This window comes from Dromiciops gliroides, chromosome 4, assembly GCF_019393635.1.
Source record: "Dromiciops gliroides isolate mDroGli1 chromosome 4, mDroGli1.pri, whole genome shotgun sequence".
NCBI classification, from domain to species: domain Eukaryota; kingdom Metazoa; phylum Chordata; class Mammalia; order Microbiotheria; family Microbiotheriidae; genus Dromiciops; species Dromiciops gliroides.
This window is the reverse complement of record NC_057864.1, coordinates 123,970,282-123,984,782: the sequence shown is the minus strand read 5'-3', so window position 1 is coordinate 123,984,782 and position 14,501 is coordinate 123,970,282. Positions and strand designations below refer to the sequence as shown.

Below are 14,501 nucleotides of genomic sequence, written 5' to 3'. Positions count from 1 at the left end.
CAATCTTCCCATCCGGTCAGATCACAAGGCTGGGGGTAATCATTCTCTCTCTGGGTATAATTTGCTCTCATTTGGTTCTTTTGGCAATATTTATCCACAGTTTCTGCAGCTGTGTTTCCACAACTCCTTTTCTCTTCTCTCCTATCATTCCTCTTTAAAATTAATTTCCACTAAATGTTCCTCATTATTGGTATTTCTGACTCACTGTCTGGTAGAATCTGGTTTGTTGGCTTCATGTTGCACTTGTGTTAGTCTAGCTGCCATAGCAAATAGTCCTTTTGTTTCCTTATGTAAGGTTGTTCTGTATTGATGATAAAAATCTGTGCTCTAAACCCACAAAAAATAGGGAAAAAATCACAACCAAAAATAACCTCTAGGATTTTATTAAATCCAAATATCCCAGAAGATCTAGCTGCAGTGGGAATTTCCTGAAAATTTTAAATTTACTTAGAACTAATAGGTTTCGGAGAACATATACAACTTACCAAACTAGGCATAATCACATTGGTCATATTTATTTTGTGAAGTTTTTGCTTATAAATTATATGTGAACAACATCCTTTAAAATACATTTTATTGATATCTTTTGTTTTTATATTATCAACTTTTCCCAGTCGTCCCCACACACACACTTTTAGAGTCATCCCTTAAAAAAAAGAATTGCAAAAGGAAAAAATAAACAGTTTAATGAAACTAACATATACAATTTTTAACAACCATAGTCCTCCACTCATGCAAAGAAGGGAAGGGCCTTCTCCTATCTTCTTTTAGGTCAACCTTAGTCATTATAATTTCAGAGCATTCTGTTTCAATTGTGTTATGATGATCAAATGAGATAAATTTGTGAAATGCTTAGCACAGTGCCTGGCACATGATAAGCACTATGCAAAGGCTAGCTATTCTTGTTCTTTCCATTTCCGTTGTTGTAGTCATTGCATAAGGTTTTTTTTTTCCCCCTAGTTCTTCCTACTTCATTTTGCATCCGTTCATATAAGTCTTCTCATGCTTGACATTAGTCAATATATATGGCCTTTTAAAGCTACTTATCCCATAGAAGAATTTTTTTTAAAAAAATTTTACTTCTAAAAATAGAATTAGGGACTTAACAGAGTTGCTTAGTGTTGAGTATTCAGTGTAGTGTAAATCTCTTCTAGGCTCTGTCTACCCTCAAACTAGGAAATTTCCTCAGATTAGGAGATATTAAAGAAGTCAGGTCAATTTTATTATTTTTAATAGATAGATATAGTTCATACATTACTTCATTTTTTTTTAAAGATTTTATTTGTTTGTGCGGGGCAATGAGGGCCAAGTGACCTGCCCAGGGCCACACAGCCAGCAAGAGGCAAGTGTCTGAGGTCAGACCTGAACTCAGGTCCCCCTGAATCCAGGGCTGATGCTCTATCCACTGTGCCACCCAGCTGCCCTCAGGGTATTCTTTAAGAAACTTAATTCCCTCCAACTCAGGGCATCCTCAAGTGCCTAAGAGCTTCAAGTGAGGGTCATGTGTAGTGAAAAAAATACAGGGTTCACTTTTATTTAAACACTCCACCATGAATAACTTCATGTCTACCCTTATGAACTGAGTAAACAGATTTTTAATATAATGAATCCTTGGAACATTTAACCAAAATAATTATTTTATCAGGATGGTGAAAGGAGAAGGCTCATTATTCATTAATATCTAGATCACCAATGCTTGTCTACTAAACTATCTATCAATCAAGAGTTTACAATCCAGTCTCAGTGTAAGGTTCACAAGATAAGTAGGGAATATGTACTGGTTTATTCACTCACCTTTCAGGAAGCAGCATCTTCTGGCTCTAATGTTGCCCTTCCCCCTTTTAGGAAGTAAGAGAAATGAACAAATTAGTGGTATAGACAAGAGGAGTAACTGCAGGGTCCTTTGAAGAAGAATGAAAGAATGTCTGATATTCATTTGTTGTTGAAGAATAGGCACTGAGATGAAAGGAACACAGGATGGGTAGGACAAATAGATAGTAGTGAAAGAACACTAAATAGGTCAAAGTAGGGGGTTAGAATTTTAATTTTAATCAGGTACCAAAGTAGACTATTCAATTAAAAAAACATTTATTGTTTAATCACCTGCTTTGCATAGCATGTATATGTGTGTGGTATGAAACATATATGTGTATATATGTATATGTGTACATTATATATGTGTATATATATGTACATATACAATACTTGAGAATTACAGGCAAAGTTCTTTGAAATATAAGGCAGGGAAAAGTCATAACAGATTGTATTGGGGAAAGATTCCTGAATGAGATGGCATTTGAGCTGGGATTTAAACCAGGTAGAAATTCAGCAGGCAGAGAGGGAGATGACAATACAGAGAAATAAAGGTATAGAAGTAGGAGCCTTTTAGGCTACTTGCTGTCCCTGGTTTGATCTTAGAAAATAGAGAGGAGGGGCAGCTAGGTGGCACAGTGGATAGAGCACTGGCCCTGGATTCAGGAGGACCTGAGTTCAAATCTGGCCTCGGACACTTAACAATTACTAGTTGGGTGACTGTAGGCAAGTCACTTAACCCCAATTGCCTCACCCCCCAAAAAAAAAGGAAAGAAAAAGAAAATAGAGAGGATCATAGGTATGCATGGAACATGGACTAGGGATACCTGGGGGTGCCAGAACACCCTGGAGTGAACAGTATCACCAGCCCTTCCTCTGAGGGCCACATTCTATGCACATCTTTGGGGAAGATGCTTATCCAGATAATGGTGGCATGGTACTAGATTGTGGGAAGTGTTAAATGTTAGGAATTCATAGGATTGCACAGGAATTATGTTGAAACGCAGTAATATCTCTTTCCCTCTCTCTATCTATATACATATAGATACATAGATAGATGATAGATTTTTTTTTAAATTCCCAGACCACAGGTTAAGAACCCCTGTATTAGATCATTAACCCTATAGAGAGGAGGAAGACACTGAAAGGTTTAGAGTAAAAGGGGCAGCTAGGTGGCACAGTGATAGAGCGCTGGCCCTGGATTCAGGAGAACCTGAGTTCAAATCCAGCTTCAGACACTTGACACTTACTAGCTGTGTGACCCTGGCAAGTCACTTAACCCCAATTGTCTCACCAAAAAAAAAAAAAAAGAAGCAGCAGCAACTCTAGTAGCCAGGTAATCGGTAAGGAAGGCTGTTACTAGGGCTATATCAGTAGGAATAAAGAGGAGAGGAGAGGTATAAGAGATATTGTGAGGGTCTAATTGTCAACACTTTGTTATATACATATATGTGTATGTGTATATAAATATGTGCATGCATGTATATATATGTGTGTGTGTATATACACACACACACACAGGTCTCTATCATCTATCAAATATAAAAAGCTGTCATTCTAGTCCAGGCCTGTATCTTTTGGTACAGGTCCCATTATTTTTAAATACTAGCCATTGGAGTTTTCTGGGGAGATGTTTATGGCCAGATCTACCCTTTAGGAAAACCATTTTGGCAGCTGTGAAGAGGATGGATTGGATCTCCAGAAAGCTCATTTTCTCTTCTTTCCTTCTTTCTCTTTCATATTAATTTCCACTAACTCGTGTCCTTTAGTGGTATTTCCAACTCACAGTTTGGTAGAATTTGGTTTGTTGTTTGTTGGAATACCCTGTTGCACTTGCATTGGACCACCTACCCATAGTAAACAGTCTATTCGTCATCATAAATAGAAGTGGCTTTCATTTTTCTGCATCGATAGCTGAAATGTTTGTGCTCTAAATCCTCAAAAGGTAGGACAAAGACACAATCAAAAATAATCTCCAGCATTTAAAAAAAATCTACTTAGGTGGTGGCTGTGTGAATAGAGAGAAAAAGAAAACAGATAGGAGGGATGAAGAAGTAGAAACAAAGACACATGGCAAATGATTAGATGTTTGGTTGTATGGGAGAAATGTCCCAGGATTGACTGTAGGGACAGGGGGAAGATTTGGTATGATTTGTTGATCATGTATCCCTAGGTGTCAGGCTTGCCACTCCATTCCCATGATGTCTCAGCCACCTGCCCTTTTGTTTCTCTTTGTCCTCAGAATTATATTCCTAAGAGCTTCCCATGCCTCCTGTCATGACTTCCCCAGTCAAATTTTTGTCCATGAGTAGACATCAGACTATTGATGACTTGCCCTTCCTGATCACAGAATCTGTAGGCTGGAGTGCTCATTTCCTTCCAAGGTCTATCATTTTCACCCCAGAAACCACTTCCTCCCTGTTGGTGAGAGGGAGATCCAGAATAGAATTCCCCCTTGTTGGTTCCTCTCTGTTTGAAGAATGAAATGATCATTAAGTCAAGCGAAGGGATTATTAGCAATTTTGCTTTTGGCAAAGAGAGAACTTTAGCAGATGTCCAGACAATTGAAGTGTTCTATAACTTATATGTCTTGATCCTGTGCCATATCTTTGTTTGTTTTTATTTCTTCATCCATTTCCCCTTTTGGATTTTGTAGCCTTGTTCCCTTATTTTGTCTCTCAAGGCTGACTAGATTTTCTCCTCAGGACAAAGACCATACACAATCCACTCTAAACAATCCAGTGCCCAACTTCTTCCAAAGTGGAAGCTTTGTTCAAAGAACCATATTCAATATTATATATAGAGATAATTCATGGAGGAACCTGAAGCAATATTGAGCATGATTTTTATTCTCCCAAGTAGAGAGAAGAAACCTGAAGGGGTGGCCTCTAAGGTCCTTTCTAGTTCTAAATCTATGAGCCTGTGGTCATCTGATTTTAGTGGAAGAAAGCAGGAGGAATTGTGGGAAGATAGCAGTGTAAAGCAGAAAACTACCTGGCTCTCCCTAATCCCCCTGCCCACCATAAAATGATAACTCAAAGTTAATTTTAGAGTGGATGAAATAATTTAAAATTGGGTAAAGCAGTTGTCTAGCCTAAGACAATTTAGGAGTACATTAGGAAAGATCTGACCTCCTGGGGTAGTGGTCTGGCCAGAGTAAAGTATAGATGCTGCAGATTTGATAAACAACAAGCCCCAGGGACAGCTGTGTTGGCCCATTCTTAGCTTTGGTCTCCCCATGAACGCATGGGAGGAGGGGGAATTTGGGTGGCTAATCACAGGAAGATTGTGGGGGCCCTCTGGTGGTGCTGGACCAAGGGCATAGGTGCACTGACCAGACAAGGTCCTAGGCTGTGGTATAGGAGGAACAAGCACATACCAGTGAGTGTGGTCACAGAGTGACAGGGACCATATTGGTTGTGGTCATTCCCCAGAAAGAGGAGTCCCTGGTTTCAGTTCTAAGGCAGAGGGGGGGACTTATACTTTCAGCCACAGGAGGGACAATAGGGAGCAAGAGTGTTTGTGGTGGCAGCACAAGAAATTATTAGGGATAACTGCCCAGAAATTTTACAACTAGTGGGTGAAATAGAAATTGTAAAAACAATTCAGTGATCACTGCCTGAAAAGATCCCAAAATGAAAACTCACAGGAACATTGTAAGTTTCAAAGTTCACAGCTCAAGGAGAAAAATAGTCTAAAGAGCAAAGGAGCTGGGTTTGCAATCAAGAACGTACCGCCCAGCAAAATTAAACATAATCCTTCAGGGAAAAAGATGGGCATTCCATAAAATAGGGGACTTTAAAACTTTGCTAATGAAAAGCCCAGAACTGAACAGAAAATTCACTCTAGAAATACAAGACTCAAGAGATGCATGAAAAGGTAAAAAGGGGAAAAAACCAAAACATGTTTCTCAATAAGGTGTTTACATCCCTTCAGGGAAAGAAGATACTTGTAACTGTTGAGAACTGTATCTTTATTAAGGCAGCTAGAAAGAGTACACACAGACAGAAGGTGTGGATATAATTGATTGTGATATAAAAAAAACAAACAAACAAAAAACCTTAAGGGGTAACAAAAGATTATGCTAGAAGGCAGAATGGGAGTAAATCATATCACGTGAAAAGGTACAAAAGACCTATTACAATAGAGGAAAAGAAGGGAGGGGTGAGCATTGTTTTGACTTTACTCTCATCTGATTTGGCTCAAAGAAGGAATAACATACACACACAGTTGGGTATAGAATTTTATATTACCCTATAGGGAAGTAAAAGGGGAAAGGGGAAAGACGTAATTGGGGGAAAAAATAAAAAAAGAAATGAAAGAAAAATATGAATAACCTATCCAGCAAAGTTGAGTATAATCATGCAAGGGGAAAAATGATAGTTAATGAATTAATGGACTTTCAGGTATTCTCGAGGAAAAGAGCAGAACTGAACAGAAAATTTGACTTACAAGAGTCAGGAGAAACATCATAAGGTAAACCTGAAGACTAATTATAGGGGCAGCTAGCTAAAGCACTGGCCCTGGATTCAGAAAGATGAGTTCAAATTTGACCTCAGACACTTGACACTTACTAGCTGTGTGACCCTGGGTAAGTCACTTAACCCTCATTGCCCTACAAAAAAGAATAATTATAAGGGTTATAATTATAAGGTTAAATCATTTACTTTTATGAGAAAAGTATATTTGTAACCCTTAAGAATGTTATTATTACTAGAGTCATTTGAAAGAGTATATACATAAATAGAAAGTTTAAGGTTGAGTTGATTATGATGGGATGATCCTAAAAAACAAAATGGAGTAAATTACATCATATAAAAAAGATATGAATTAAAGAACTGTTACAGTGGAGGGGATGAAGGGGTGAAAGGCAGGTAGTGTAGGGAATGTTATTTTCATTGCAAATAGATTAAACAAGAAATAACAAATACATCTAGTATAGTATAAAAGTCTTTTTAATTTGCAGAGAAATAGGAGGGTAATGGTATAGGATAAGGGAGGTACTCTTGGTAGATTATGTGAATTAGGGATGCAGTGGTCAGAAGTAAATTATACTTCTGAGGAAGAATAGGGTAAAAAGAGATAGAGAAGGATAAACAGTGAGGAAAAATAAATGGAAGGAAACATGCAACTAGTAATTATAATTTTGAATGTGAATGGGATGAACTCACTCATAGAACAAAAATGAATAGCAAACCAGATAAAAAACTAGAACCTGACAATGTTGCTTACATGAAACACATTTAAAAGTCAGAGACACACATAGAGTAAAAATTAAGGTCTGAAATAGAATTTAGTATGATTTAGGTGATTTAAAAAACAAGAATAGCAATTGTGATTTTAGACAAGGCTAAAATAGATTTAATTAAAGTAGATAAAGAATGAAACTACATTATGTTTAAAGGTACCACCGATAATGAAGTTATATAAATACTAAACCTATATGCACAAATGTTATAGCAGATTTTTTAAAGAATAAGTAAACAAATTACAGGTGGAAATAGATGGCAAAACTATAATAGTGGGAAACTTCAACCTTCCCTTCTCAGAAGGAGATAATACTTACCAAAAATAAATAAGAAAGAAATCAAAGAGATGAATTGAATCTCAGATTAGCTAGATATGATAGATATCTGGAGAAAATTGAATGGGAATAGAAAAGAATATATTTTTTTCTCAGTGGTACATGACATTTTTTTTGGTACATGACATCTTTACAAAAAATGACCATATATTAAGGCATAAAAACTTTATGATTAACTGCGGAAAAACAGCAATATTTAATACATTCTTTTCAGATCATGGTGCAATAAAATTACCTATTACCATAATTTCTTATACAATAAATAGTGAATAATAATGGTGATAATGGACATCCTTGATTCACCCTCATCTTACAGGGATGGGTTCAAGTTTATTCCCATTACAGATAATTGTTGCTCTTGGTTTTGGATAAATACTACTTATAATTTTAAGAAAAGCTCCATTGATTTTTATGTTTTCTATTGTTTTTTTAAAAAAATCTGTGTTTTATTTTGTCAAAGCTTTTTTCAGCATCTATTGATATAGCCATGATTTTTTGGTTAGTCTTTATTATTGATATGATCAGTTATTCTTATTGTTTTTCTAATATTGAACCAGCTCTATTTTTCTGGTACAGATTCCACTTGATCATCATGTATGATTTTTTGTGTGTGATATCTTGCTGTATTCTTGTTAGTATTTTATTTTAAATTTTGCATTCATATTCATTAGGGAAATTGGTCTATTTTCTTTATTTTTTCTTAATCATTTAGGTATCAAAACCATATTTATATCATAGAAAGAATTCAGTAGTACACCTTCTTTGCTTTTTTCCTAAATAATTCATATGATATTAGAATTAACTATTCTTTTCTTTTGGGGGGGGGGGCAGGGCAATGAGGGTTAAGTGAGTTACCCAGGGTCACAGAACTAGAAATTTTCAAATGTCTGAGGTCAGATTTAAACTCAGGTCTTCCTGAATCCAGGGCTGGTGCTTTATCTACTGAGCCACATAGAATTAACTATTCTTTAAATGTTTTATAGAATTCATTTGTAAATCTATCTGGTCCTAGAGATTTTTTTGTAAATATTCATCTATTTCACATAGATTGTCAGTTTTGTTGGCGCATATTTGGGCAAGATACTTCTAATAAGTGCTTTAATTTCATCTTTATTGGTGGCGAATTCACCCTTTTAATTTTTGATACTGGTTATTTTATTTCCTTCTTTTTAAAAATCAAATTAACCAATGTTTTATCTATTTTATTGGTTTTTCATAGAATCATAGTCCAGTATTATTTATTAGTTCTATGGATTTTTACTTTCAATTTTATTAATATCCTTTGATTTTTTTTTTTTGGTTTTTTATTTTGGTGTTTAATTGGAGGGTTTTAATTTGTTCTTTTTCCAGTTTTTTTTAAATTGAATGTTGACTTAATTGATCTGCTTTTCTTTCTTTTATTGATATAAGCATTTAGATATATACATATTCTCCTAAGTATTGCTTTGGCTGCATCCCCCAAATTTTAGCATGTTGTCCCCTTCAAAGTATTCATGTTTGCCCATGTAGTTATTCTAATCATTTTACTTTTTTTTTTTTAAATCAGAAGTGTCAAAATTGGGCTTATGGGCTGCATGCAGTGCAAAACTACAGAGTACAGCCAAAACTAGATTAAAATGTAATTGGAAAATGTTTAACAAAACAAATAGAAATATAATACAACATAGGTAATGCTAATTTGCAATTTTCTAAGTCAATATGTGGCCAGCAGGGCTCTATTTGTATTTGAGTTTGACACCACTGGACTTTAAACCAGTTTTGGAAATCATTTGGATGAGTGGTAGTTCAGGCAGTGGGTTGGGAGTAGCAAGCTCTGTAGAAATTGTTAATTCTTTAATTTAAAATGTCTAAGGTTGGAGATGGAGGAGGTAAGGAAGAGCTTTCTGAAAAACCTGAAATTTAATTTTTGTCTTGGTTAAGCCATATTCAGAATGCTGTGCCTGGTTCTTAGGGCCTCCCTTGAGAGACCAATGTAATAGAGCAGATATAGATTTGTAGCCAGGAAGATGTGGGTTTGAGTCCTACCTCACATACTCACCAGCTATGGGACCAGGGATAAATCACCAGAACTTTCAGAGCTTCTTTTTCTTCATCTGTAAAATGGGATTAATATCAGCACCAACCTAAGAAGGTTGTGATGATTATCAAATGATAACGCATATAAAGCACTTAGCTGATATTTACATAACACTTTAAGTGAAGAGGGACTTTAGCATTAGGGCTGGATAGTATCACAAAGCCGCAGGCTATGGATATGTCATTAAATATCCCCTCTACAATTTGTTTAAATTTGTTCAATTCTCAGATTTCCAGGCCCCAGACTCCTCCTTAATCCCTTTTGCCAAACATTACATAGAAATGTTTATTTATCAAATATTGTAATATCATGGATGTAGAGAGTAACTTGAGTTATACAGTTCAAGATCCCATCCATACTTTTGAGTTCTGTTCATGCCCTCCCCTAAAAGAGGAAAAGTTCCAAGAGTTCCATGCAGCTTAGATAGGCCTTCACTTTACCTTAAAAGGATTGTAGTGAGGCACAATAGCTATTGGTCATTCCTTGCATTTGCCTTATGACCATCCAGCAGAGTGATGGACCTAAAGTTAGGAAGACTTGAGTCCAAATTTGACCTCAGACATATTAGCTGTGGGTCCCTGCCAAACTCTATCTGCCTTAGTTTCCTCCTTTGTAAAATGAGGATAATAATAGCACCTACCTCTTAGGGCTGTTGCAGGGATCAAATGAGTTAATAGTCAATACTATATATGTATAAAAATTTATAAATAACTCTATAAATGCTAGCTATTGTTTCTTTATATTTCTTTGTTATTTACTGCAGTCTTCTCACACCCCCAAGCACGTCTCCTTAGCCTTCTGAGCGATACTCATTTTGAATTCATTGGAGATTGTCATATTCCATGACTCACAACTATACAACATTGGTAAAATATTAGTATAAAAAAATGGGCCTTTTTTTTCCTAGGGAGAAATTTGAGATTATTAAAAGATCTTAGTATCCCAAAGGCAATCCAGACCTCCATCATTCTCCTGTTTAATTCTGAGCCCAGCTCACTGCCCATTTGTAATCTTTGTCCAAGATATAGATGGATAAGCTCTGTAGTTTGTTACTGGTGAGATCATAAAATAGTAAATCTCTTCTAGCTAGGGAGAATTTGGGGGTTCAGTGTGAGCTATGCTCATTGGTCTGCTCTTAAGCTCTGTGTCTTTGGTTTAATTTTAACGTTTAAAAGGCTTTGTACCTCCCACTTAGCTATGCTGAACCCTCCTGTGCAGCAAAGAAAAACATTTAGGCCAAACCAACTGCCCCTGCCACTATGATTGCCTGCATATTCCATGCCATATCCACAAGCCCCCACCTCTCTATTGAGAGAGTTGTATTTCATCATCATTTCTCCGGGAGGGAGATTTGAACTACCCTCTTGAAAGGCCTGCTGGCAAGCAGATGAGCCTGGCTTAATCAGTGTCCATAAATGTCAAGACATTTTCACGGGGTTGTCAGGGATTTTGGTGTTGAATTGCATCCTGTAGGCCTTATATGGAACTAAGAGGCCAGGACATGTTTAACTTTTGCTAAGCAACCCTCAAAGTTTATGGTATATGCTAAATCCCCTTTTTATAGTCCCTAGAGAATTAGCCAATAGCACGCTGCACCTTCAGCCCTAAAGGAGACAGCACAGATGGGACTGCTCTGGGTTGATTCCCCTAAATTTAACACGGCCCTAATTACCCACAGGTCTCTGAGTGAGTAAGGCCTGATGAGCAGTTCAAGTTCCCTGCATAGAAATAGCCTGGGAATAGTTTTAGCGTTGTTTCTAATTGCAACGGATGAGCAGACTGCCTCATTAATCCTCCCCTATCAGCAGAACATAACTCTTCTGCCCCAGAATAGCCCTGATCTAAACCACCCTGCAGCCAGCCTTGGAGCTGGTATTCTTAACATATTTGGAGAGGACAGTTTCTTCTCAGAAGAGAGCCACTGTATGGATTGGCCACTTCCAGTGTGCTAGAGGGGCAATGAAACCCCAGAAGGTTGAAAAGGGAAGACAGACTGGGCTTCAGGCAAGATATCGAGATTAGATAAATTTGTCCTCAGGTGCACCCAGTTTCTCTCTTCCGTGGCCTTTTCACCCTTCTCTTCCTCTGCCTTCATATGCACTCCTTCAGGTAATAATAATGACAGCAACTAACATTTTTATAGCACTATGTGCCAGGCATTGTGTTAACCATTTTATGATTATCTCATTTGAACCTTACAACTCTAGGAAGTAGGTGCTATTATTTATTTATTTATTTAAATTTTATTTTATTTTTGGTGAGGCAATTGGGGTTAAGTGACTTGCCCAGGGTCACATAGCTAGTAAGTATCAAGGGTCTAAGGTCAAATTTGAACTCAGATCCTCCTGAGTCCAGGGCCAGTGCTCTATCCACTGTACCACCTAGCTGCCCCTTAGGTGCTATTATTTTACAGATGTGGAAATCTAAGGCAAACAGAGGTTAATGACTTGCTCAGGGTCAAGTAGCTAGTATTTGAAGCTGGATTTGAACTCAGGTCTTTTCTATCTTAGTGCCAGCTAGCAGCCTCAGTATCTAGGTGACTCATGTCATTCTGTTCTTTGTCTTCTCTGACTTCTGCAAAGAATCCAATCTTTCCTATGTCTTAATAGGCAGTAATGATAATTTATTTTTGTTCAGTTGTGTATGCCTTTTTGTGACCTTGTGGACCATACTACCATGGGGTTTTCTTGGCAAGGATAGTGGAGTGGTTTGCTATTTCCTTATCCAGTAAATTAAGGCAAATAGAGGTTAAGTGACTTGCCCGGGGTCACTGATCTTAAAGTTGTAGTGTTACTGCTTTCTTGACTATTCACTCTGCCTCAATTATTAGGATCATAGGTTTAGAGCTGGCAGGGATCCGAGGATAAGTTCAATCCTCTCACTTACAGATGAGGAAACCAAGATACAAAGAGGACAAGTGATTGCCAAGGGTCACACAAAACCAGTAATCGTCCAAGGTAGAATTTGAACCCCAATTTTTGTGTCTCCAGTGAACTGTCACCTATCTGCTGAGTTCATATAAATCTTCTCAAGTTTCTCTATATTCACAATATTTATCATTTTTATAGCACAGCAATATTCCATATAATATCATTCATTATCCCTCAGTTGAAGGGTAACCACATTTTTTTCAGTTCTTTAATAATACAAGGAATGCTGCTATACATACATTTTGATGTATTCAGTACTTCTGTCTCTGAACTCCTTGGGAAATCTACCTAGCAGAGTGGACATTTCAGTAGTTTTCTTTGCCCAAAAATCCATATTCCTTTCCAGAACAGTTGGACCAATTCATAGTTCTTCCAACAGTGCATTGGTATACGGACCCATTTTCCTACAACTACATTTATTCCCATCTTTGATAATTAGCTCAGATAAAACAATAATTTTATCTTAGATAAAACATCAGTTGTTTTGATTTGCATTTCTCTTATCATTAATTATTTGTATCATTCTTTCATATGTTTGTTAATAGTTTATAATTCTTTTGAGAAATGTTTGTTCATATCCCTTGACCACTTATCTATTGGGGAATGGATGAAGAAGTAGTTTTAGGACAAATGAAGGACAGTATCATTAAACAGTAGGTAGTTAACTTGTGGTACACATTGCCTCTACAGAGGTACAATAAAAATATAAGTTGTGGAGGCATCCATGGATACTAATTATTTAAAGGGATGGATTCATCCCTAACCTTTTTTCTTTACATAAGACAACTACAATCTATCACAAAACTTTCCAACATGACCCTTGTTGGATCATGGATGGATCAGACTGAAGACATTTTTTGGATTGTTTTATTAAAACCAAGGAAATCCTAAGAAATTGAATTATTTTCGGGGAAGAGGTGTGTTTTTATGTTGTACATTCCTATAATGTAGAAAGAAGACTGAATGTATGTGTGTGTGAGAAACAAAAAGGTGTATTGTGAATTACTAGGCTCCCTTAATTAATTGTGTATGTCTAATGTTGAGCTGGAGGCCACAAGACAAAAAAAAGCAGGATTTTATCCTATTAACATATCATCTGCTATATTAACAGGCAGTGGAGAGATGCCCAATCCAATAGGATTCTCAGGGAATTAGAAGAAACAATAGTGGGAACACTCAGGAGACACCTGCCACCCTCAAATGAAATATTCAAGACCTGGAACTCTTTTATTTGATGGTGAGAGAGAGGAAATGGTGAAGAAGGAAACAAATGAATAATTAAATAGAGGATTATGCCTTTTGAAAGGGATTAGCCACTGAAGTAAGTGAAACAGCTTTAGGTTATCCCTTCAGAAAATGAATGGGAAACTACAGATGAAGTAGATCAAAACTGACCAGGACAGTCTGGTAGCTCTGGTTTAAGACTGAGACAAAATGAAACCCTTGTGGTCCAGGTGACACTCATCAAGAGAAGATTGATTTAACCATAGCAAGTGAAGGCTATTTAGTGAAGATATAGCAATGATTCTGCTGAATGCAGCTTTCCCATGCCAGTCAGTATTTGGTCATGTTGGCCAGTGTGCTCCTTAGAAGTTTTTTTGGTTTGCTTTTTTGTTTTTTTTTTGGGGGGGGGGTTTGGAGGGGCAATGAGGGTTAAGTGACTTGCCCAGGGTCACACAGCTAGTAACTGTCAAGTGTCTGAGGCTGGATTTGAACTCATATTTCTGAATCCAAGGCCAGTGCTTTATCCACTGCGCCACCTAGCTGCCCTATAACTTTTGTTTGTTTGGTTTTGCTCCTTAGAAGTTTAAGGGAGGACCCAGATGACCAAGCTTTTGCTTTTATACTTGTACACCAGAAAGTTACATCAGAGGCCCAAACCTTTAGCTCTCCCTTGGGCCAATTAAATCTTCACTACAATTATAGTCCTTCTCCCGCACCCCCCCAGGTCAATGAGGGTTAAGTGACTTGCCCAAGGTCACACAGCTAGTAAGTGTCAAGTGTCTGAGGCTGGATTTGAACCAAGGTCCTCCTGAATACAGGGCTGGTGCTTTATCCACTGAGCCACCTAGCTGCCTCCAATTACAGTCCATTTTAA

General features: G+C 37.1%; 1 long non-coding RNA gene across 1 annotated transcript in view; it reads left to right on the top strand.

The window, feature by feature from the left end:
• The first annotated feature begins 11,372 nt into the window (after positions 1 to 11,372).
• Positions 11,373 to 14,501, top strand: part of LOC122752626 — a 144,377-nt gene continuing 141,248 nt past the window's right edge. The window contains exon 1 of the long non-coding RNA XR_006356196.1: positions 11,373 to 11,582. This is a non-coding gene — a long non-coding RNA (uncharacterized LOC122752626). The remainder of the gene's footprint in view (positions 11,583 to 14,501) is intronic.